Source organism: Mauremys reevesii, linkage group 1, assembly GCF_016161935.1.
Source record: "Mauremys reevesii isolate NIE-2019 linkage group 1, ASM1616193v1, whole genome shotgun sequence".
In the NCBI taxonomy this organism is placed as follows: Eukaryota; Metazoa; Chordata; order Testudines; family Geoemydidae; genus Mauremys; species Mauremys reevesii.
In genome coordinates, this window is record NC_052623.1 from 265860428 (window position 1) to 265885445 (window position 25018).

The window sequence follows — 25018 nt, forward strand, 5'->3', positions numbered from 1 at the left end:
CAAGGAACAGCTTGCATCATCCCAGCACCAGGAGGCAAGAGCAGAGTTTGGGGGATGGAGCAGAGGGGAAGGAAATGGGTGGAGGGGGGAAGTAATTCATAGAGCCCCCCAAATGCTATTGGAAGCAAAGTCTCTGAAGAATCCTGTTCTGTATGGTGGGCAATGGGGCATCTCAAGTAAAATCTGTCCCATTCCCAACATCTGGGGACAACCGGGAACGGTGGAGCTGTTTGTGCCCTAGAGCCTGTGCCATTCTCTACAGCACCTGCTGCTGGGAGACGCTGGGACTGGAGTAGGTTCCCCCACAAACAGTGCTCCCACTGACCAGGCTTCATGCTAAGGGACGTCAACTCCAGAATGGCTACAAACCAGCCATTCCCTGCAGTGACGGATGTAGAGCACTGAAGCTCGACCATTCCTGAGAACATTCTCTGCTGACATACCCTAGTGCTCATGACAACTGCAGACAATGGAACACAACAGAGACGTAAAGCAGCCCTGCTAGCCTCCCACCTGAAAGAGGCTTTAGAAATCAAGGTAAATTAAAGAAAATGGCTGGTGTCAAGTGCTTGTGAGATTTCAGGCCATTCAGTAGAGAGGCTGGGAACAATGAAAAGAACTCTGATGGCTCCCATGTAATTCCACAGCAAGAAGCCCAGCTGGAGTACAGTTCAGCTGGTCCTGAAGTGCATCTGATTATGAAATTCACCCATTAGGGTTTGGGGTTGTTGTTTTTTAGGACTTGACACTTTGATTCTGATGGAAATTAAACATGCTAACGGAGAGTTTGAAAAGTCTCATCGAATCCTCCTGCTTCTTAAATACATACAATCTGATTTCCTTATCATGCCCATGTGCTCGTTTGGGGTTTGCGGCAAGTCACCGTGGCTCTTGATTGGTGATAGCCAATGAGGAAGAGGGCTCAATGCAGGAAGATGGCTGACGAGGAAGATGGCTTGATTCCTCTTGTGAAGAATTCGGCAGTGACTCCTCCATCCCCATACTGACACAAGGTAAAATTTCAGTGCCACTTAGACAATGGTTCACAGAAGCAGAATCACTAAAGGAAGGAGTTAGGACAGATAGTTACATGTTTCTTGACCATTTCCAACTTAGCGTGATAATGTTGTCATCACTTTTGACCCGTTGCAGTATCACAGCAGCTACTTGTATCATCAGTCTGTGTTCGCCACTCTCATGACAATGAAATGGCCCCTCATGACACTGCATTTAATTCTTGTGGTTACCCATGATGTTCAGACCTGGGTCACAATTCAATACGGGTCACCAAGGCCACCTCAAGGAGAACGTATGGTGCAAGAGGCATTGGGTCAGAGATCACCTCAGCGCAGGTTGGGCTGAGTGAGCACAGCCGCTGGCAAAAAAATTTGCAACGTTCTTTCAGCCTCCCTGCAAAAGTAAGCAATGCTTAGCCTCGAGGAGCAGCTGTGCTTGACAACTAAAATCCTCCCATCTGTAAGTGATTAGAGGCTCAGCAGCTGTCCAAGGCAAAGGCTTAATTGCTTTTCTTTTTGTCTATTGATGGCATATAATGAAGAGGCCTAGATTGTGCCTTTAATCGGCAGCCTTGAGTAAAGGGTTGTTAAGAGCCACCCTGCCTTAGGGGGAACTCTAAGGATTGTACAAACCCTTCCCAAGCTGCTTGGTGCACAGGATAGTGCAGCCTGCTCTCCCCAGTAAGCCCACCCTGTTCCAGTGAGCAGTGCAGAGGAAGGCAGGGCCATGCTTTTCACCCCTCTTTGCCCTCATAGGGTGATGACGTGCTCCCTATGGAGAGTAGGGTCTATTGCAGACTGGCCCCCTTGTGTAAGGTATGACATACGTCTCCTTGAGTCCCCACCTGTGCTGGCCTGGAGACAGGAATCAAACTGTGTTTCTTTTCTTTGCTTTCACACCTCGCCCTTTCCCATGTGCTGAACTCTCTCCTTCCCTTTCTGTTAGCTTCTCCTTAGGCCATCGCAGCTAGGTCAGGCTGCAGCGTTGCATACATTTCATTACCCTTCCCCGTTCAGCTGACATTTGTGATGGTTTTGGGGAATTTTTGCTAGCTGTTATTGGACGCTCTTGACAGTTTGTTTAACTCTGCACTATTTAGATGAACTTACATCTCCAGAGCAGCCTATGTCTGCTTGCCAAGTCCTCTCTGTCACCGCTCTCCCTGCAGAGTATAACCAAGGCCTGGAAATACCCCAAAATTCTTTGCAATGTGCGGCGTTGCTGTAGGGTTTAACTACAGAGACCACCATGGTAAATGCCCAGGTTTGAGTGCTGGCAAAATGTCCTAGCCCATGGGCTAGTGATTATTTTTGTAATGGAAAAGAGCCTTACCTGCTAGCAGGTAGAACTTTGGGTGGAATCGCCACTTACTGGTGAGACCAGAAGGCTTTCCTCATGCAAATACGTGATATTGCTCTAGGACTGACCCTTGCTTAAAGGGTTGATGGCTTAGCCAGTCAGCAAGTGGGCCATGTTCACTGAATATGTAACTGAAAGCAGGGTGTATTTGGCAGGCCCTTTGCACTGAGGGATGTCACGATATTACAGTTAGGAGAGAGAAGGCTTTATGCATATGTCATGCCTATATGGAAAGTCCTACACCTCCACTTCCTGTGCTGGCCGATGGGTTGGCCAACCCCAAGCATTCAAAATCATGAGTTGAGTCCCCAGAGATCATGAGATTGGCTTACCAATAATGAGGTTTTTAAAAAAGGGGGGTCCTTCCTGTTTATCATCTGATTTCTGAGCTTCTAGAGTGAACTTGGTGGGACATGATGCTCCATATTCTTTATAGAAATATGCTTATGATATGAATATGGCATAATTAAGATATATTTTATGCAAGATGGCTCATGTAAGATATCATTGGAAAGGTTATGATTTACTGAATGTGATTATCCAATTTGTATGCATGTATCATTTCTGTATCTGGAGTTAGGAATACTGACTATGTAATAATTACATCTATGGTTATACTTGGAGACACCCACCAGCAATCAGCCTTAATGGGCTATTGGGAAAAAGACAATGAGTCTTCAAAGATGCAGATCCCCCATCTTCCGGGAGTTCCTTCCTGTGGACATTGCAAATAAACCTGGTTTCATGGTTGCTCTGACACCGCAAGGTCAGGTGATAATGTCACCTGGTAAAAAGTACCACCTTGGAGACTTCTGGTACTTTCCCACTGGAAACAAAGGCTTCCCACCTTATTTAAATTCTATTTAAGGCTGGGGAGTAAGGCAAACAAGACTCTTCCTGCCCAAGAAGAAAGACTGCTGAAAGTACCTGAAGAGACAAAGGAAATGAGCTGTGGGAAAGGCAAGGGCTGAATCCAGACTAAGACAGGAGTCTAATCTGTAAAGAGAAATAACTGGAACTCTAAACTACAGAAGCTCTGAAATTTGCCTAAAACAACATTTAGAGTGAGAAATTACATGTTATCTATTTCTTGAGTGTATTAAGCCTAGTTTGTGTGTTTCATTTTATTTGCTAAGTAATCTGCTTTGTTCTGTTTGCTATCCCTTCTAATGACTTAAAATTTACCTTTTGTAGTTAATAAACTTATTTCTTGTTTATAACATAACCCAGATTGTGTAATTCATATTGGGAGGGGGGCAAGAAGTTGTGCATCTCGCTCCACATCAAGGGAGAGGGCGAATTTTTATGAGCTTGCGCTGAGCAGATCTTTCTATACAGCGCAAGACAATATTAGTTTGGGTTTACTCCCCAAGAGGGGGAGCTGCACTTGAGTGCTGGGCAATTTCCTAGCTGATTCTCCCCAGAGAGAGCTGCTTGCAGACCCTGTGTGATTCTACAGGTGCGTCCCTACCTGTGTGTGTGCTGCCAGAGGCCGGAAAGCCTGATTCAGCAAAACAGGGGGAGGGGGCCGAGGCTAGTTGAGCAGGCAGGCTCAGTGAAACCTTAGTGCATCAGGTGGCATCCCGGATTGAGAGTGCGGGGTCCAACCCATTGCGCTTGGGTCACATTTCTAAGCTTTTCTCTGATACCATTCGGTCTAGACACCTTGTTTTTTTAAATGAAAGCTGAGATTCTCCTCTAAGCATATGAATCTGGAGGCTGGGACTTTATGAAAAGCACCAGTTATTGCAAGACTTACAGTAAAATCACAAGAGTTTGCAGCATTGCTGTGTTAATGTTATACTGAATCTGTTTTCGGTGTATGGTCTCTTGAAATCTCTAAGAAGGCAGCCTGGTTGTCCATTTTAAGGTTATATGCAGTGTTGTGATAGTCTCAGTACATTTCCCAGATCTAAAGAAGAGCTCCATGTAGCCTGAAAGCTTGTCTCTCTCACCAGCAGAAGTGGGTCCAATCAAAGACATAACCTCACCCACCTTGTATTTTCATTTTGAGGCTGTCCATATTGGAGCTCAGTTTTAGCTTAGATCAGACACAGGGCATTGGTGAGTCACTGTACTCCCTCTGTCACGGTGACTTTGGAATTCTTCTCCAATTGTTTTCTTTCATCTGAAATAAAATTAATTTAGATACAGACTGAGGCTCCTGAGCCTCAAATGGCTCTTTAATGTGTCTCCTGCAGCTCTTCGCAGCACATGATATTACAACACTGTGATTTAATTATTAACCAGTCAGGATGCTTTTACTGCATTGTTAACCAATTGTAGATGATAAAATAATAATACTTGGTCAGTCATTTTGCTGTGAGAATTACATATAGAAGCTAAATATTTACCCTATCGTACTGTTTAAATAGGAATATATAGCACTATAGTAAATGAAACAATGAATTCACACTACTGTGACTCTTCTGGGTAACGCTGATCGCTAATTTGGCTCCTGAACCACTGAGGTCTGAGAATCGCTGCTCTAAAACAGAAGACACAGGTTGTTCTTTGTGTCTGAAAATACAGAACAGGCAACCCCAAGGATGCAATGAGCAAATGTGGTCCAAGAAAGCAAAACCCTGCTCGCACTCCAGGCACCACCATGCTCCAGCAGATCCACTTGGAGATCAGCGTGCAGACAGACAAATGTCCCTGGCCTCTCTCTGCCTTTCTCCTCTGTGCGGGGTAGGGAGAGAAAACAGCTTCTTGGCGATTTAGACGCTAAATGACAAAGCTCCCAATTGGCAAGAAGAGCAAAAAACAGTCACGTTTACTCTTAGACTTTGTGCCTTGGGTCCTCAGAGCTGCGGAGCTGCATTTCAATGAAGCAGTCGCAGAGACTGGTAGCAGTAACACGCCCACCTGGTCCGACAGCATTTCAGTCCAGTCTCACCACAGTGCTGTGGTTTGGGGGTTTTTGTGTGTGTGTGCACCTGTTTAAGTGGTGTGTCGCTTGGCTGTGGATGCTCATGTTTGGCTGGTAGCGTGGTGGGAAATGGCTTGCATGGATGCCTTTCCAAGAACAGGGCTGGTCTGTTGGCAGAGGGCGGTGCACACACAAGCTTGCAATCCCGCCGTGCAAGCGTCAGTGAGATGTGAGCGAAGAGGGCAAGGGCTGTGCCAGGAAGAAAGTGCCGTAGCTCTGGCAAACAGATTGCCTCCATTTAACCCCACAGCACTCAACTGAACTGTAACTAACTAAAGCAATTCTTCTGCCAGAAGGCACGTGCCCCCTTGCACCTTCCAAACCTGCTTATGGTTGCATAAGACTGGAACTGCAGAGTTGGAGGTTGCTATGACAACTTCCATCCCCGAGTCTCTGTCTCCCTCTCGGTAGAAAACTTTGTGTGTGTGAAGGACAGAGGGAGGAGAGCACACACTGTAGTGATGGACAAATAAATCCCTTGTTTGGGGGGGCTGGGATGCTCCCTGAGTTGTGAGGCACCTTACCACTACCTGCCCTTTGCATGAAGCAGTCTTCTCTGTGCTTGCTGTGGATCAGCTCCCTGAAACCAACAGCCTCTGGCAGCACAAGCACAAGGGATACTCATGCTAGTATCCAGGCGTCAGCAGACCTCGCACTCACCATACAGGTCGCGACAGGCACACGCCAACCCCTGAATACTCGGTGGGTTCCCAGCAGTGTCCAGCCCCTCATCCACTGAACACTTGCAGAATAACTGGGCCTCCTGTCCCCCCAGGAACAATACACACCGGCGTGTAAGATTCAACTCAGGACCAGCACTTTGCTTAGCAGCACAGCCCTGAGATGTATTTATTCTGAAAACAAGAATAAGTTTATTATCAAAGAGCAGAGTCCAGTCATAAGGAGTATGAATGTTGGCAACAAGTGGTCACATGTCAAAGTCATAACACGCTTACATTTCTTTGGACAGGAATCAGGTTTTCAAGCTTTTCTTTGCCACTGTGAGGGCTAGAAATGTAAAAACTCAAAATTAAAAATTAAATCTGAGGGTTTCACATCATCACATTAATAAAAATTTAAAAATTAGGATCTGGGGCTTTAAGCAAAGCACCAAATATCCTGCGGCTCACAATAAAATTGCAAGAGTGGGCAACAATAATGTCAGGTGGCACTGCAAAGCTGGACTGAGGTTCATTGGCAAGGTTGTATTTGTAAGCTGGAGGGTTCGGGAAGGGGATTAGCAGGGAGTGATGCAGGTGAGGATTTAAATGCAGTGGCAGAGCTGTCAGAGGGGGTGGGTCTCAGGGCTAGGATAGCAGGGGAACTGCAGGTCATGATTTAGGTGCATTGGTAGAACAGGGAGGGGTGCCCAGGATTGAATTAGCAGGAGGCTGGGATGGAGGTCACTAGCACGGTGAATGGGAAGTTTGTATAGTGTCTTCCCATCTGGGCTATTTGTTACCTCAGTTTCATGAGCATCGATTTCACCTCAACATTCCAGGTAGCATGTCCTTTGCAGATGTCTTTGGCTTTCAGTCCTCATTGAGCACGTATTGTCACAAGCCAGGGGGAACTGAAATGCAGTATGTATCTCTCTGTAGAGCTGTGTCTCTTTCTCTGGGATTAAAATAGAATAAAGTGCTTTTCAAAGAAATTAGCAAGGAGGGTGAGGTTTTTTCCAGGTGGTTATATAAGCTTTCTAGAGACAATCCCCCCTCACCCCCACCCCCAAAAAATCAATATTAACTTCATTAACTTTCTTTCTGTAGTCTTTTCTTAAGGCAGGGACAGGGAAGTAAACTGCAAATGCCCAAATGGAGAAATAGGGTAAGGCGGTAGGACCCTTGACGCAGAGAGATAATTCAAGGGTAGACTAGCTGTGTATTATGTGGAGCAGAGGTAGGGTTGCCAACTATCTAATCACACAAATCCAAACACCTTTGCCCAGCCCCCTTTCCCACCTGTTCCATGAGGCCCCGCCCCACACACTCCATCCCCTCTCCCTCCATCACTCACTCACTTTCACCAGGCTGGGGCAGGGAGTTGGGGTGCGGGAGACCGTGCAGGTGCAAGCTCTAGGAGGGAGCCAGGGTGCTGGAGGGGGCTCAGGCTGGGCCAATGGGAGCTGCAGAGTTGGCACTGGGGCGGGGACAGCACATGGAGACCCCCTGCCCACTCCCGGGGGCCGCAGGGATGTACTGGCCACTTCTGGAAGGGGCACGGGGCCAGGGCAGGCAGGGAGCCTGCCTTAGCCCTGCTGTGCTGCCAGACTTTTAGCAGCCTAAAATCTCCTGGTTTGGCTCCAGTAGCCTCCAGGAGATAAAGCCTGATTCCAAGAGACTCCTGGTGAAACCGGGAGGGTTGGCAATGCTAAGCAGAGGTGAATATACACAGTTCATGTCCTAATTAGCTGTAAAATGGTATCCTGCACTGCACAAATGCTCATCGTTTCCCTCTTTCTTTTCTTCTCCTTGTTTTGTCCGAGAGTTCTAATCTTATAAATTGTAGCTGGCACTGCAAGGAGTGGGACTCCAGTTAGTTAGTTTGATACTAATTAAAGTTGTTTCTGCTGTTCATTTCACAGATGCAGTCCTCTTCCACTTTTAAGGAGAGCAGTGGTCACAGCCAGTGGGAGCTTTTATTAATCCAATAGTCTCTGGCACTGAAGGCAGAAAATTCAGTTGCTAATTGGATTATTGTGGGATTATTTGGAGAGGAGAGAAGTTTCTCAAAGCAGAGGAAGGTCAGGAGTATATGGAAGTGAAAAGAAGGTAACAATAACTTTGTACTACATATGTTCCGTGAACTTTGATCCAGAACACATAGAAAGCACCTTGGGTCTGATTCCCTATGGCTCTGCACCTTGTATGGTCACTTACACACATAAACCTCTGCTGTGTCAGAGTGGTAGCAATTTACATCATTCACATAGGCTCTAGTTTGATCACACGTTATTGGGGCTTGATGCAGGCATCACTGGGTGTAATTGCATGGTGTGTGTTATGCAGGAGGCCCAATTGCATGATCAGAATTGTTCCTTCTGGCCTTGAAATCTATTCATTTAAAGAGCGAGGCGATGGTGAAGTTGGCCCCATGTCAGCACAGCTGTTTGTAGCTTTCATTATGAAACCTGAAACTGGGCCATGTTCATCCAGATCTGGATTTCACTCAAAGCTTGAAATTCAGACCAGGCTTGCAGACAGGTTCACAAACATTGGAGCAGCCCTGGTTCCTGAAAATTAGAGCTTACAGATGAGCTCCACATTAAATTTTGGGACTCGTTCAAACTTCAGCTCAAACCCTGGGGCAAACAAATTCACACAGTCCCTGGTAGGTACCCTACAGCTTCTAGTTAACAATATAGTGCTCTGTTTTAGCACTGCCAGCTCTGATTTTATTGCACGTCTAGTGATATTTGACATTTCACTTAAAACCCCAGCTTTTTTTAAATAAGATTTTAGCCCTTTTATTTTCAAAGGAAAGCTTGAAAATGTGGCCCCCAATGTACCTAAAGGCTCAAAAAAAAATCAAACAATAAAAAGAACCCAAAATAATTTATCTCCTGATTTTGGTGGGAGGTTGACTCATAATTTTTGAATGCTTGTGGTTGGCATTGTAGTTGACAATGCTGCATTCATAACAACTGGACCAAAATGGCTTTGTTCCATATGAGTTATCAATTCCCCCCCCAGACTTTCATACCACGTGGACTGTTATTCACTCATGCAGTAACTCACCTCCCAGGGTAAGTGTTCGGACTTTGCAATTAGTTTTCCTTGAATCCTCTCTCTGTGCTGATTATGCCTCGTCTGATGGTTCAGACCCAGCACTGGAGTGGTTGGGAAACAAGGTTCCTATTCCCACTGCTCCCACTTGATTTACTGTGCGACCTTGAACAAAATAGATTGCCTCTCTGCCTCGGTTTCCCCATAGGTCAAAAGAGACAAATATTTGTGTAGTTGTCTCATAGGAGGGTCTGAGGCTAAATTCGTGGCTGTTCATAAAGCATTTTGTGGGATTAGTAAAAGCTGATAGAAGTCCAAGCATTGCTATTATTTATTGGTATGGCTGTCGTTTTGCGTCTTGAGTACATTATTGCCGTGCTTAAAACAAAAAGAGAAAAATGGTGCGGAGAACAAGAACAAAACATGGACAAGGGGTACTTCTGAGCTATTCTTTTTCCAGGAATTATAGGTAGTCAAAGACTTCAATTAAAAAACCCAGAGGTATTTAATATTGTGACAAAATAATGAGGCATTTATTTATCTCAAAGGCCTCCTTATTTTAATAATAAAAGGAAAAAATGGTAGGGAAAGAACAGTTATTGTGATTACTAGCAATGGCACAGCTGTGAGATAGTCCAGCAGTTCTATGATACAGGAAGGCGAGGGTAATTGAGGACATTCACCTAAATCACTGAGACATTGAGCCTGATTCACTGATTCTATTTTTACCCTGATGTGACTCCATTGAAACCAAGCGCCCAGGTGAAATCCATGGATCTGCAATAGTATAACATTGGAGCAACATGGTTATGAAGCCAGCTTCAGGGAGGAGGCCAAGGGGGATAACAAAGGGATTAATTATCCTTAATAACAGGGAAATCTGGTCCTCAGAGAGTGACTTCAGGGAGAAAGACCAAGGGAAGTGTCAAAGGGATTAGCCCTCAGTTGCACCATCCACCAGTGAGGTATCGGCTCCAGGAAGCAGAGAAGCAGGCTTGAGAAAAGTTCATCTCTCAATCACAAAGAACACAGATTTGGCAGCATTCCTGCTAGAAGAAACCATCTGCAAAGTATTTTCTGGAAATATTGCTCCCGCCATCTCCTGAAGGCACAGGAAGGGGTGAACGTGGAAAGGGTTTTTTTAATAGATTTTAAAAACCTAGATCCCAGAAAAGCATTTTTTTTATAAGATGCTTCCCCGCCCAGTAGTGCTCCATCCAGTTTGCAAGGCAGATGGAGCCTCAAAATATGAGTATTTACACTGTCCCAGTTTATGTAGCGGCAGCCAGAGCTGCCTGGGCTATAACAGACATTTCTTAATGGGGACCAAAATAGAACTACCTGCCAGAGACCACATCACATGTGCTGCAGAAGGCTGTGGTGTTTTACTCAATGTTTCATGCATTTTTCATGTTTTTCAGCTTGTCTCTATGCAGTTTGTTTTGTCTCTGTTTTCTCACCCCCCTCCCATCTTATCAGGCTTTATTATGCTTTTGTTCTGATGCTTTCAAGTGATCCCCTGTATTCACCTCTTCACCAGACTCTTCTGTAACTAAACGTTTTCTGGAAGGTTCCAACTCTGACAGGAGGTGATTGGGAGAGAGGGGGAAAGTAGGCTCACATAATGGAGTGCCAAGGAGTAATAGCCAGATAACCCAGTACTGTGGAAACAGAACTGTGGAAGAACCCAGGTAGCTGCCATTTCCCCCTCTCTGTATGCAGCTCCTGGATGGAAGAAGCCAGAGGGATCCCTGGGGAATGGATTCTGTGGAACCTCTCATACCATGCTGCACGCCCACAGTTACTGGCCTGCAGGACTCAAGAGGGAGAGGTGTGCACCCCTCCTTGCTCCCATATGCACAATTGTCTGCCTGAATAAATGGGTGTTGGAAAGAGACTGAAACTCATGACTTGTGCCTGTTCCTACACGTTCATGAAGGGCTTCTATACTCTGTACTCAGTGTCAGAAGAGAACAGGGCTTCTCCTTCAGCAGAGGATGCCTTAGAAGTCACCTACTACAAGACAGGCCCAACAAATAAAGTAACAAAACACCACTAGCTGTCACCTACAGCCCACAACTAAAACCTCTCCAGCGCATCATCAAGGATCTACAACCTATCCTGAAGGATGATCCCTCACTCTCACAGACCTTGGGAGACAGGCCAGTCCTCACCTTCAGACATCCCCCCAACCTGAAGCAAATACTCACCAGCAACTACACAACAAAAACACCAACCCAGGAACCAAACCCTGCCACAAATCCCGATGGCAACTCTGTCCACATATCTATTCAAGGGACACCATCATAGGACCTAACCACATCAGCCACACCATCCGGGGCTCGTTCACCTGCACATCTACCAATGTGATATATGCCATCATGTGTCAGCAATGCCCCTCTGCCATGTACATTGGCCAAACCGGACAGTCTCTACGCAAAAGAATTAATGGACACAAATCTGACATCAGGAATCATAACATTCAAAAATCAGTAGGAGAACACTTCAATCTCTCTGGTCACTCAATAACAGACCTAAAAGTGGCAATTCTTCAACAAAAAAACTTCAAAAACAGACTCCAAAGTAAAGCTGCAGAACTGGAATTAATTTGCAAACTGGATACCATCAGATTAGGCCTGAATAAAGACTGGGAGTGGTTGGGTCATTACAAAATCTAAACTTAATTTCCCCAATACTAATTTCTCTCTACTGTTACTCACACCTTCTTATCAACTGTCTGTAATGGGCCACTCTCTTACCACTTCAAAAGTTATTTTTCCTCCCTTGGTATCCTGCTGTTAATTGATTTATCTCATTAGACTGACCTCACACTTGGTAAAGCAACCCCCATTCTTTCATGCATTTATACCTGCTCCTGTATTTTTCACTTCATGCATTTGATGAAGTGGGTTCTAGCCCACGGAAGCTTATGCCCAAATAAATGTGTTAGTCTCTAAGGTGCCACAAGGACTCCTCGTTGTTTAGACCACTCTATTTTCCTTCATCAGGGCAGAGGAGATTATAAACCAATGAACTTGGTCCACCAATGGGAGTATAGACACTGACTTCTTTACCCTTAGCTGTATAGCCCACCTTAGGATAGGGGAAGAATATACTTTGTATTTCCCTGACACCTTCTATCCAAAAACGTCAAAGAGCTTTACAAACATAAAGGAATATAGACTTGCAACTAGAGATGGCTGAAAACTTTCATTCACAATTTCTTTGATGAAAAAAGACTTGTTTCAAAACTGAAAACTTTTGCAAGAAATTTTAGTTTTTCCATTTTTTCCATTTTTTTTAACCAAAACCAAATATTTTGAATTTGTTTTTCTTTCTCCCAATTCCCCCCCCCGATGTTGATGTTGGGGGGGGTCATCATTTTTCTGTTTTCTTCCCATTTTCCACTCTGTAACCTTTTTGAATACGCAAAGGAAACTCTAAATCTTCTACTTGGTAACTTTTCAAAGATGCGCAAAACGTTTTGAAAAGCTGGAGTGGCAAAAGGGAAAAAAAGGCTGCCTGTGCCTTTTGGGGAGGAGGTAAAATCTGGGCATCCTTCATTTTATGCACTCAGTGGCCAAATGAGAGAACCAGGGGGAAATGAAAATTCATTTTTGTTGCATGAAAAATTGTTCAATTTCAAACCTCATGAATCAGAAACAACTTCAGAATTTTTCACAAAATTGTTCCTCCATTTTTCAACCAGCTTTATCCAGTCTCCCTGTGAGACAGGTGACTATTATTCTGTTTTACACCCAAGGCCAGTAAGGCACTGAGAAATCAAATGACTTAGCTAAGGTGACACACACAGTCTGTGGCAAGTGTAGGAATAGAACCCTGGCTGTCTCCCGGGCTTGCATCTTATCTTTCCTCCTGTTCTAGGTTAACGCTGTTGATAGCCACTTATTTCCCTATGTTCATGACTAATTGTAACCCCCCCCCTTGAGTGTCCTTCACTAAGTTGAATTAGCTGGGGGCTCTCATCTGTAGGGCGACCCAACTTTGTGCTGCCTATAGTAAGAATAGATGGTTGCCAACCCTCCAGGATTGTCCTGGAGTCTCCAGTATTAAGTCATATGATGAAACAGCTCCAGGAATACTTCCAACCAAAACTGGCAACTTTACATGGGGTTGGGGACAAGCGATGCCGCTTGTTGTCTCCTATGTAATAACTTTTCAGTTATTCAGGGAGGGGCCATAAGTGAGTGAAGTGAATACAAGAGGGGTGGAGGGAAGAGCAAAGATGTGGGGGTGGGAGAATGAGTCTGATACATTGAATAATGAAGGCGATTAAAATGAATGGGAGAAGAGAAAAGCTGATTTAAATATTTAATTTCTCATGTGTTTGTATTGAAAAGGAGACAAAAACCTTGGAACATCCTTTGTCTTGAACTAATTGTGTTCAGAGGTGAGAGGCATGTGATTGTCATTTCCCTCATATCCCTGGTTAAGAGAGAACAGACGGGTCTCACTTCATTGGACCACTAGTCCATTAAATCAGCATCCAGTATTCAGTAATGGCTGATGCTTCAGCAGAAGTAAAACAATAACTATTATTGCACCTAGCCTATTGTGCAATGCTGTATGTTGCATGGGGAACGGTCCCATTGTGATCCTGTAGCAATCAGTGTGAGAGGTGATGCTGCCATCCTGTTTTGGGAGCATTGCATCTTTAAAAATGGAGGAGCCTCCCTGCAGCTGCCATTTTGTGCTTTGGTTCAAATGCAGAATATTACAGAGCAAGTCACTTTGCTTTCTGTCTGTCATTTAGATTTGGAAGCAGTCAGTTTGAACTGCACTGTTCTCTGGCTTTTCACTTCTCCACGCCCCCTCTTCCTTTATTAGAAAAGCCTCTGGTGAAGTTGGAACACAGCGCTTCTCCCATCACTGGCCTTTGATAACACTGGTGGAGCTGCATCAGCTCAGAGAAACTCTTAGAGATATTCTCTGGCTACATGCACTCTGTCAGTGGAAGGTAAGTTCAGCTTCCATAGCCCATCCAGTCCTAGGCCTCTCTGATAATACTGCCAGTGACAGCTATAGAATCATAGAGTTTAAGGCCAGAAAGGACCACCAGATAGTCTAGTGTGACCTCCTGTATATCACAGACAACCAACACCAGACAGCACCCGCACTCTAGAACCAACAATGGAAATGAAACCAAAGCATTACAGCCCACACGAGACTAGACTCTTATGTGCCACAGGCAGAGATAGGAGCGTCTGAGCTACACCAGTGCTTGAGGCTCCCAGCAGTGGCAGAAAATTGCTTGAGAGATACCCAGGTAATCCTGGCAAGTGGTCCACACCCCATGCTGCAGAGAGGAAGGCCAAAACCCCCCCAAGGTTACTGCCAAGCTGACCTGGAGAAAAATTCCTTCCTAATCCTACATATGGCAATCAGTTAGATCCTGAGCATGTGAACAAGAACCATCCAGCTAAGCACCTTGGAGAAAGACTTCTTGGTGTCACCTCACTACACTGGCCCACCCCACGCCATGTCCCATTTCCTCCAGTCTTGGCCATCTCTGATGTGTCAGAGGAAGGAGACCAAAAAAAAAACCCCATAATACACTGGGGGGGGGGGGGAATCTCTTCCTGCCCCCTGTAGGTGATTGGCTGAAGTCCTGAAGCACAAACTTTAGGAAAATAAGACATAAACCAGAAGGGACGTCCCCCTCAGAGTTTCCAAGCCCTGTCCCCCACCATCATAAGCAATCCTGTCATACAATCCCACTCAATTTTGTCCAGCTATCCCTTAAAATGAATGAAGTTGTTTGCCCCCACAACTCCTATTGTGAGACCATTCCAGAGCCTCACCCCTCTGATGGTTAGAAACTGTCTTCTAGTTTGCAGCCTGAATTTATTTCTGGCCAGTTTATATCCTTTTGTTCCCATGTCAGAACTGTCCTTTAGTTTAAATAGCTCTTCACCCTCCCTGGTGTTTACCCCTCTGATATATTTATAGAAAGCAATCATATCCGCTCTCAGCCTTCTTTTGGTTTGGCTAAACAAACCAAGTTCTTCTCGTTCTCTTGGGGTGATGATTTTGTGCTGTTGATCCTTATCTGCTAGAAACTGGTTGGTGGGGCCCCCATGGTCATCTTATTTAGCCCACTGAACGGCTATCCTATAGTGACAGCTTTTGGTTCCTGTTGATCTGTATTCAGTTTGAATTGGTAACCTAGAGGTAAAGGGCATCATATCCCAGTTTTTAAAAAAAATTGCCCTGAGCTATCCAGTCCCCACCCCTGGTATGTGTCAGGATGTCAGCTGAGCCCCAATAGCTGAAGGAGTCGTGGTCCTGCTGTATGAAAGGAGTGTGAAGGATTGGGCCTACCTACCTTATTGCGCCCTCTTCTGGCTGAATCCAGGATGCAAAGCTAGCTCCCTCCCTAAGGAAATCCTGCCGGGGAGGGGGAGCTCTCACAGAATCCAGGGAGAGTAGTCTCCATTCCGATTAATTGCTGTCAGACACTCACCACAGGGCCCCTAGACTAGTAGTCTTCAGTTCATGATAGGAAGTTGGCATTCTGATGGTCACTCCTGGGTCAATGCTCTATTCAAAATTGAAAGGGTTGTAAGGGTAGGTACCAGTATGTCACATGGGCATTTGAGTTTTTCATGGTTTGGAGCCACCTTAATGCCGCATCATCAGTGACCAAGACAAAGGGTTTTCCAAACAGATAGTATCTCAGTGCCTTTGCAGCCCAGTGTATGGTCAGGCATTCCTTCTCAAGGACCAAGTATCATGTTTCCCAGAATAGAAGTTTTCTACTTATATAGAGGGTAGGGTGTTCTCGTCCATGGAAGGCTTGGGATTACACCGCGCACACAACGTGGTGCAAGGTGTCAGGGCGTAGAACGAATTCTCGAGAGAAATTGGGGCTGTGCATTATTGGCTTGTTGCATAGAATCGGTTTAATTTTTCCAAAATGCTTGATCACACAAGGGAGACCACATGACCTCTCAAGGGGCTAATTTTTTAAAAGGTTGTAAGTGCTGCAGCCAATCGGGTGAAGTTTGGTACCAATCTTCTATAATACCCGGCGAGACCTAGGAAGGCCTAGACCTGCTTTATAGTTCTTGACATGGGTGTATTTGCCAGGGCCTCAACTTCGTCCACTGGGGTTGTACCTTTCTGTTCCCTACTAGATACCCCAGATATTTTATTTTCCATTTCCTCACCAGGCACTTCTTTGGATTTGCTGTGGATGGCCTCCCATAGGGCTTGAAAGACACCTGCTAGATTTCGGTGGGCCAGTCCTGACAATAGAACATCACATCATCAAGGTAGGCTGCAGCATAGCGATGATGGGGCTGCATCTCCTGCTCCATCAGCCTTTGAAAGGTAGCCGGGGCCCCATGCAATCCAAAGGCCATGCTAATGAATTAGAATAGACCCAGTGGGTAGAAAAGGTGTTTTTTTCCCATGGGAGTAAGAGGAATTTGCCAATAGCCCTTAATTAGATCTAATGCTGTGATAAAGCAGGCTTGACTGAGGCAATCCATTGACTTGGAGCATCAGATATGCATCAAATTCAGAAATTGTGTTTCTTTGACAGAAATCTACCCAAAATTGGGCAGTCCCAGATAGCTTCGGTCCCAAAACTACCAGACTACACCAGGGACCACTGGACTCCTTGATTATTCTCAATCTTAACATTTCCTGTATTTCCTGAACTAACGGGTTTTATGCCTTCTGGGATGGGATGTGACTTTTGGAGGGGCTTGGCCCCCAGCTCTAGACGATGCAGTGAGCTACTAAGGAGGTTCATTCTCCCATTTCCTACTCCTCCTTTTATGAAGCTCAGCCAATTAAGTTGCCGTCTTTTTCCCAGGTGCAGCGGGTGGGACTAATTAGACAGCCAGCCAACTGCAGGCCTCTGAGCTAGGGTTGCCAGGCATCCGGTTTTCAACTTGAACACCTGGTCAAAAAAGGACGTTGGCAGTTCTGGTCAACATTGCTGACTGGGCTGTTAAAAGTCTGGTCAGTGGCACAGTGGGGCTAAGGCAGGCTCCCTGCCTGTCCTGGCTCCATGCGCTCCCAGAAGTGGCCGGTAAGTCCCTCTGGTGGGGCGGTCAGGGAGGTTCCAAACGCTGCCCCTGCCCCAAGCGCCAGCACCACAGATCCCATTGGCCGGGAACCGCAACTAATGGGAGCTATGGGGGTGGTGCCTGCAGGCAGGGGCAGAGCACAGAGCCACCTGGCCATACCTCCACCTAGGAGCCGCAGGGAGGTGCCGAGGTAAGTGCTGCCCAGAGCCTGCACCCCCTCCCACACCCTGCGTCCCCTCCTGGACCCAAACTCCTTCCCAGAGCCTGAGCCCCCTCCAGCACTCTGAACCACTCAGCCCAGCCTGGAGCCCCTCCTGCACCCCAAACCCCTCATCCCCGGCCCCAACCCAGAGCCCACACCCCCAGACAGAGCCCTCACACCCTCCTTGCACCCAACCCTCCTGCCCCAGCCCTAAGCCCCTTCCTGCACCCCAAACCCCTCATCCCCACCCCCAGCTGGAGCCCTCACCCCCCCCACCTCAACCGTCCCCCAGCCTGGTGAAAGTGAGTGAGGGTGGGGGAGACTGAGCAAAGGAGGGAGGAGGGATGGAGTGAGCAGGGGCAGGGCCTTGGAGAAGGGGCAGGGCAGGGGGAAGGGAAAGGGTATTCAGTTTTCTGCAATCAGAAAGTTCGCAACCCTAGTCTCACCCTAAATGAGGAGGTTAGGCAGGGAGCTGAACTGATGCACTGATTTATCCCCCATTATTGTATGGTACCATCATTGCCTAGGGAGGTTGTAGAATCTCCATCACTGGAGATTTTTAAGAGCAGGTTAGACAAACACCTGTCAGGAATGGTCTAGAAAATACATAGTTCTGCCGTGAGTACCGGGGACTGGACTGATGACCTCCCGAGGTCCCTTCCAGTCCTATGAGTCTATGATTCTATTATACAGGAGTTACAAGGGATGGCTGAGAACCTAAGCCCCGGGGCTGGAGCCCAAGGACCTGACACGGAGCAGCTATATTACTCCTGGGGGAATTTTGTGCCATTGCACATACACAGAATTTATGTTCCCTGCAGATTTCTTTGTTTCCCCGCAGAAAAATGACTTTCTGATGGGGAAGCAAAGGGAAGGCACAAGAACGGTCATGCGGCCCTCCCCAGCAGTTTCAGGTGCCCAGGGCAGCCGGCAGAGAGGCAAATCACTGTGGGGCAGGAGGCAGGACTGGGGAAGACCCGGCTAGTGGTTCCTAGTCCCAGCTGGGCTGGGGAGGACGAGACTTCCTCTTCCTCTGCATGGCATCTGGGGCCAGGTCAGACTCACCCCCAGATTTCTCCAACTGGATCCTCCACTGAGCCCCCCACACTCAGATTCCCCCCACCCACCGCGGAGCCCCTACCACTTTCACCTGGACCCCCCTGCAGAATCCCATTACCATTGCACCCAGAACTCTGCAACAGGCCCCTGTGCATCCAGATCCCCTCCACACCCAGATCCCCCACTGAATTGCCTGCACCCAGATTACCCCACACAGAACTCTCTCAACCCACACCTGGATCCCCCCACATTAAGGCACTCCACACTTGGATCCTCCCTTGCTGAGCCTGCCTGTCCACACAGAAGGGCAGGGCCCCAGGGTATTTCTGCGGCTGGCCAGGTCCTTGTGCTGTGTCAGGGTTGGGTGCAGCCTCATTGCTGAGTCTGTGTCCCGGGAGGGAACTGCACAGTGATCTCCCACCTCTGTGCAGTCAGTGTCCTGTGCTCTCCAATGAGAACATTTGCAGAATTTTGCAGAATTTTAACATACTCTGCACAGAATTTTTAATTTTTTGGTGCACAATTTTACATTTTTTTGGCACAGAATGCGCTCAGGAATATTACATACACATTCAGCAGTGGGTGGGTGGGTATGACTAGCAGTCCTCTTCCTAGGAAGTGATTAATCAGTCATAGAGCTAAGGGGTGTGGCTAAGGAGGGAGGTGGTTACAAACCAGGGCTGGCAGCAACAGTAGTGCTGATACGCAGTCTATGGAGAAAGTGGTCTTTTTGCAGCAAGAAGAGGTCAGGAATCCAACCACGAGAAAGCAGGCTGGACCACAGCTTTTAGGTGGGAAATTAGCACTGTCTCTGGATTGATCCAGATCAAAATGAAGTTGCAAGCCACTTAACATTTGTAACCTGATTTTTAGTTCTAGATCAAAACCAACGAGCATTCCTACAACTGCAAAGTGTCTTGGGGCAGCGGATGCTATATTTCAAAAGAATCATAGAAATTAGGAAACAGAGGTGGGAGATCATGAGTTTTCAGAGCAAAAAATATACTAGGAGTAACAACGAACATACACACATGTCTCTTGAGAAAAGGAAAAGAATTTGCAATCTGGAAAGTGAAAGAAATTTGTGTTTAAAAAAAAAAGACCTTCAATAAACATAAGATCCCACGCCCTTGGCAACTCTTCTTCCACTGTCTCTGACTTCAAGGGAGGAGTGAACCAATTATCTGTGAGTTCTGCAGAAGGAAAACCTGCAACTTGCCAGCTGCTGGGGGAGAGAGACAGCGAGAGAGGCAGGGAGGAAGAATCAATAGACAAATTCTAAAATTTAAAGAAAAAGCAAAGCATTTTTAAACAAATATTAGATGGTGGGGGGAATCTTTTATCTGCCAGGATTTTTTGCAGTGCAGGAGTGAGGGTGTACTTTCAAACCTGCTATCATAAGAAACTGCCAGGCTCTCCAACCCCTAGTTTGCTTCCCCCTCTTTATTTCACGGGGTCTACATAAAAGCTTTATGGGTCAGCTGAATGCACACACTAGCCTTGGCCGCTAGGTGTCGCACCAGAGGCCACTTCCACCCAAATGAGTCTACGAATTACAAGTTGCAAGAAAAGCAAGTGTGAGTGGGAGACCTAGTGAACTGAGAGTACCAGGAGAAGAGCAAACCTCTTCAGAGGGGAAAAAGAACAGGAGCACTTCTGGTACAGAGATCCTACTTTGGACCATGTCAATCTTCTGACCCAATAAAGATCACCCATGGGGAACCAGCCCTTGGAGTGCTCTGGTCTTTCCCAGTCCAGCTAGGGTCCAAAGTGGTGGAGAAGAGCCCAGCCCAGTGACTCGGGATCCAGAAAAAAGCAGCAGCAGCCTCTGATTAAAACCATCAAGACAGCTTCATCCACGACACTAAGATTCAGGACTTCTTCTCCAGACAAAGAAAGGTAAGGGAGAGGCACTGAACCTGGAATTAAAGCAATACAGGAGAACAACACCCTACAGAAATAATATCAGTGTGCATGAAAATGAAAGTACTCCAGGATTTTCTAATCAGTGACAGGTCTGTAATGTACAGTTTGGTTTGCTTCTGCCTATGTCTCTTTTAGCCAGATGCAATACATCTCTTAGGACTAGTATATAGAGAGAAATACTGTAACTGGTGAATGTAAACAGTGGCACCTCAGAATGTTTTTATGTATGTTCAGTGGTAGGGAGCATAATGCATGCAGTAATATGCAGAATTTGGGTATTGAAAGCTAGTATGTTAAAGCTCCAGGCAGCAGGTTTTCTATCTTCATTAGGTTTTTCTGTAACTGGTGCATAGGATCAGACTTTTCACCACCTCACTGGAATTTAAGCATGATCTTTTCAGTGCATGCGTGGATTTGCAAAGGCAGGTGCATGGTAATGTAGTCTTAAATTTGCAAAACCAGCAGTGTCTAATAATTAGAGCAAGGGTCTGGAGTCAGGAGACTTTGGTTTTAATACTTACCTTGTCACAGGCTCGTGGTGTGACCTTAGAGAAGTCGCTTTATCTCTCTGTGCCCTGGTTTCACAGAAATAGGGATCGTTTTAAATATACCTACCTTTTGTGAAACATTTTAAAATCGTTGGCCAGAAGGTGCTCTAAAAGTGCAAAATAGTATAAAGCAGGGTGTTTTGTTACCCTAAAGTCAGTGCCTGAAGCTAAAGATACAGCAGGGAACAAATCTATTTTTAAACCTTTAATAAACTTGAAGGAAGAGTCATAGATTCAAACCAGCTGGTGGTGTTTGTTTGTCCTCTTCTGATTGATTTTTACTTTATTTAGTAAATAACTGTATGGTCTCTTTCTGTTTCCTCTTTACTGCCTCTAATCTTTCCCATGTATGGCTCCCTGCACCCCGCAGGGGGCTTGAACTTGGTCTCTTTCTCTGAGTAAGAGGAGAAAGGTTTGAGTCAGACAGAAGCTGTGGTGATGCGAAGAGCGTGAAAGACAAACGAAGGTTCCAGGTTATGCCGCACCCTGCAAGTCAGGTGCGCAGCGGAGGCAATTAAATGAATAGCAGCTACAGGAATTAGAAGTGCTGAAAGAATCTGTTTACGGTGCACTAGACCAAAGGCAGGCTGCAAAGCACGGGAGCTCCCTTAAAGGGATAATCTGACAAACAGAACCAACTTCTCAAGGGCACCATAAGGTGACATGTTAAATGAATGCTGGATGTGCTGGGGGAGATCTGCTTCCAGCTGTCACTTCCCCTAACCTCTCCTGTGCACAAACACCCCTCAGTCAAAGCCTCAGAAACTGACCACATGGGGGGGCGGGGGGTGAGCACACACAATAAGGTTTTGCCCTGCTCAGGATGGCAGGCAGTGTAGTCTAGTGACTGGAATTTGGGGCACTCTGAGAGTCAGGAGACTTGGGTTCTGTTCCCCACTCTGCTACTGACTTTGGTCAAGTCACTGAGCCTCTCTGTGCCTTGTTCTCTCCCCGTCAGTGAGATGGGGATGATGATACCTTTCTCTCAGGAGTACACTGAGGGAGAAATGAACAAAAATTGCTTTGAAATCTCTGGATTGAAGGTGCTGTGGAGATGCAAAGGGGGTATTGATCTATTGTATTTTTCATGGCCCGTGCGTCTTTGAGAGGAAGGAGAAAAGTTGGAGCTGCCCCAGCTTGTGTGTATAGAAGTTAGAGATGGCCCATATGTTTTAGGAGTGCTCCCAACTGTGCACTCTCCCATGCTTCGTCAAGCTTGTTAATTGGCCCAAGTCATAAGGCTCCCACCAGTTCCCAAGAGAGACTGTTCTGCAGACTCTCAGCCCTGATTGTTACGATGAATACGAGAGAAAAATTCCTAAAAGTCCTGTGCTAGGCAAGACGGACAGAGTGTAGATTATTTATCTTTTCAGTGGAGGAATGTCTGCTGTACCATTTCAGGAGAGAAGGGACAGAGTTGTAGGGGGCGTGTTATCAATAAAGTGATGTGGCACGCAGCGTGAAAAGCCTGCACATGTAAAATGAAACTGACAACGTGTATGCTCCCAACCAGATCCAAAACTAAAATAATACTCTCCTTCCCCGGTTCAGTTGTTTGCTTCTTGTTTTCAGCACGTTCTGAAAGACCAAGATCAGTTTTCAGGGTTTATATAGGGTCATTATGGGCTCAGGGCCAGCTTTTCAGCTCTACGTCATGCACAATGGGGGCCAGATATTTCAGTGCTCAGACCCCAACAAAGAACTCTGCTGAAAATCTGGCCCTATGGTCTCACATTTCCTCCAGTGCTCAACTGAGGAGCGTCTGTTTCATCACCATCCCCCTAGAACCTCAGTGGTGGGCCACCTCTCAGGGCTGCTTTATATTATGATCCATTACATTTCGATAGTCACCTACTTTGTCCACTTGAAAGCTATTAGCCAAAATGAGTATTTCCTCCACGCACTCAAATATAGAAAGAGATGATGCACACGTGCAGCTTGGCATGTCTGTATGATAGATGCAGAATTCTCCTCCTACCCATTGAGATGAGACATTCTCCTGCTTGCTTTCTTGATGGACAGTATAGCTGTGATTTGCTGCTGGTTCACACAGTTGCTTCTCGGTCAATATTTATTTATTTATTCGTTTATATTATGGTAGCACCCCGAGGCTGCAGTGAGAATCAGGGGCCTGTCATTCTGGGCGCTGTACCAAACACGTCAGATAGCACCGATAGATTCTCATATTTGAAGAACACTACCGTATTCTAACAGTATTCACCCCAGCCACTGCAGCAGCACAGCTACAAGATACTGGGCCAGATCCTCAGATGGTGTAAATCATTGCTCCACTGAAGTCAGTGCAGCTACACCAGCGTACACCGGCTGAGGATTTGGCCTTCTGTATAGCATTGGACCATTATGGCAGGATAATGTCCATCTTTTTTTAAGGATTGTCTGGCAAAACTGATTCTGCTTTTTAAAATACCCCACCTTACTAAACAAAGCTCAGAGAGCACAATGGGAAAAAACCAAACTTCCGCCTAATCCCAAAACAGCTCAATGCCCATCCATTTGGTGCATAGACCCTAGAACCTGCACGTCCTAGTGTACAAAGGAGAGTACAAAGGGCAGAGAACACCACTGGATGTCGGTGTTTCTGAGGGAAATTGGTGACTTTGCACTGAGAAGGTACAAACTGTTCCAAATTAGACACAGAGTCCAATACAAACATAGGGCCGGATCTTGCCAGCCTACCCTGGCACAGCGCTCACATCAACAGAATCGGACCTATGCTACATGTGCACAATATTATGTCCTGATTTTATTGCCTGACTGTAATTTAGGCTGTAATCCCCTTTGAGTGTAATTTAGATTATAATTTGCCTTTGGGGCAAGCGCTGCATTTTCTTTTATGCTTCTTAGATAACTGAGAATGGTGTCAATGCTCAGTAAATAACAATAATAATGAATAGTAATGTTCTGCTATTGCCTTAAGCCACAGCACAAAGCCAATAGGGATGCTGGCTCGGACTTCTTACAGGCTTCTTTATTTACAAAGAATATTTCATTACTTCTGCTTGGTGCTTAACACATGTAAAACATTTTAAGTGATTTTCTTGGCATAAATACCAGATACATAAAGGGTTGGGAGATGAAATTCACACGGGGAAAGGATAGGAATCCAGATCTGTACCCAGAAATAATCTCTCAGTGTGTGTATATATAAATACTCAAAACCTATCATTCAGTAAACAACACCTACATTTAATAAACAGCACAGTGGGTACTTGATATTTCTTTCATAAGCTCCTAGTAACCAAAATAAACTGTCCAAATGTATCTGCTATGCTATGACACCTAGTTTTCCACAGTGTGCTTGTATTTTTTCTTTTCTGTGCTCAACATATTTGATCTGAAAGATGAAAAATGTCTGTGGAATCCATGTTTTTCTATCAAGATTTCCTATATCTTTGTGCTGTGTCAAAATGTAATCTCTGGGGCCTGTAGACTCACTTTAGTATTCATCTTACTCTTTGGTTAGATCAGAAAGCTGCCCTCTTCCCCACAGTCCCTCAATTCTCTCTAGTTCTCGCAATATAGCCAAAGACTCCCAGAACCAAAGACTAACATGTGTATGTAAAGAGTGACACATCCATGAAAAACAAAACTAGCATTTCTGCAGCTCCATCCACTACCAGCCATCTTGCTGTGAAGCAGCAGTATTTGAAATGCTAACAGTTTGGGGGTGAGGAGCTCTAGCATAAGAGATTTGTTGGATAAAAATCTGGTGTCAAAATTTGAAAAAGAACATTTGGGGCCCAAGTCTTTGAAGCTAGTGTCTGATGATGCAATTCTGTGCTTGCAATTACCTGTACCAGCACTTTAGGTCACTTGGACTCTGATTCATCCTAGAAAGCAGGTACTGTGAGCAGCTCCCATTTAAACACCTAAAAGGAGTGGCTAGATCTTAATGGGAGCTGCTCAGTGCTTCTGGAAACCTGGCTGCTTCATTTAGGCGTCTAAACGAGAACTGAGCTCTTTTGAAAATCAGGCCCCAAATATCTAAGTGATTTAAACTGTGGGCACGAAACTGGAGTCATGGCTAAAGCCAAGCTGATAAATTAGCCCTCAATGTTTAAACAAAATTGCAAATTGTAGTTCAAAACTTTATGTGCAAATATAAATTTCTTCATTTTGATGCGACTTAAAAAAGAAAATTCTCCTTTAAACCAGGCTAAAAAATGAGG

General features: G+C 45.7%; 1 protein-coding gene across 5 annotated transcripts in view; it reads left to right on the forward strand.

The window, feature by feature from the left end:
• The window catches only part of RASD2 (RASD family member 2), a 65626-nt gene that overhangs the window by 35663 nt on the left and 4945 nt on the right, over window positions 1–25018 (forward strand). Inside the window, exons 1-4 of one of the 5 annotated variants that reach the window (XM_039497139.1) lie at window positions 1215–1418; window positions 7893–8079; window positions 16227–16328; window positions 19705–20253. The gene's annotated coding sequence lies outside the window, so the exon portion shown is untranslated. Of the gene's footprint in view, window positions 1–1214; window positions 1419–7892; window positions 8080–16226; window positions 16329–19704; window positions 20254–25018 lie in introns of those variants that run through there. The other 4 variants (XM_039497085.1, XM_039497351.1, XM_039498053.1 and 1 more) reach the window with 4 other exon arrangements.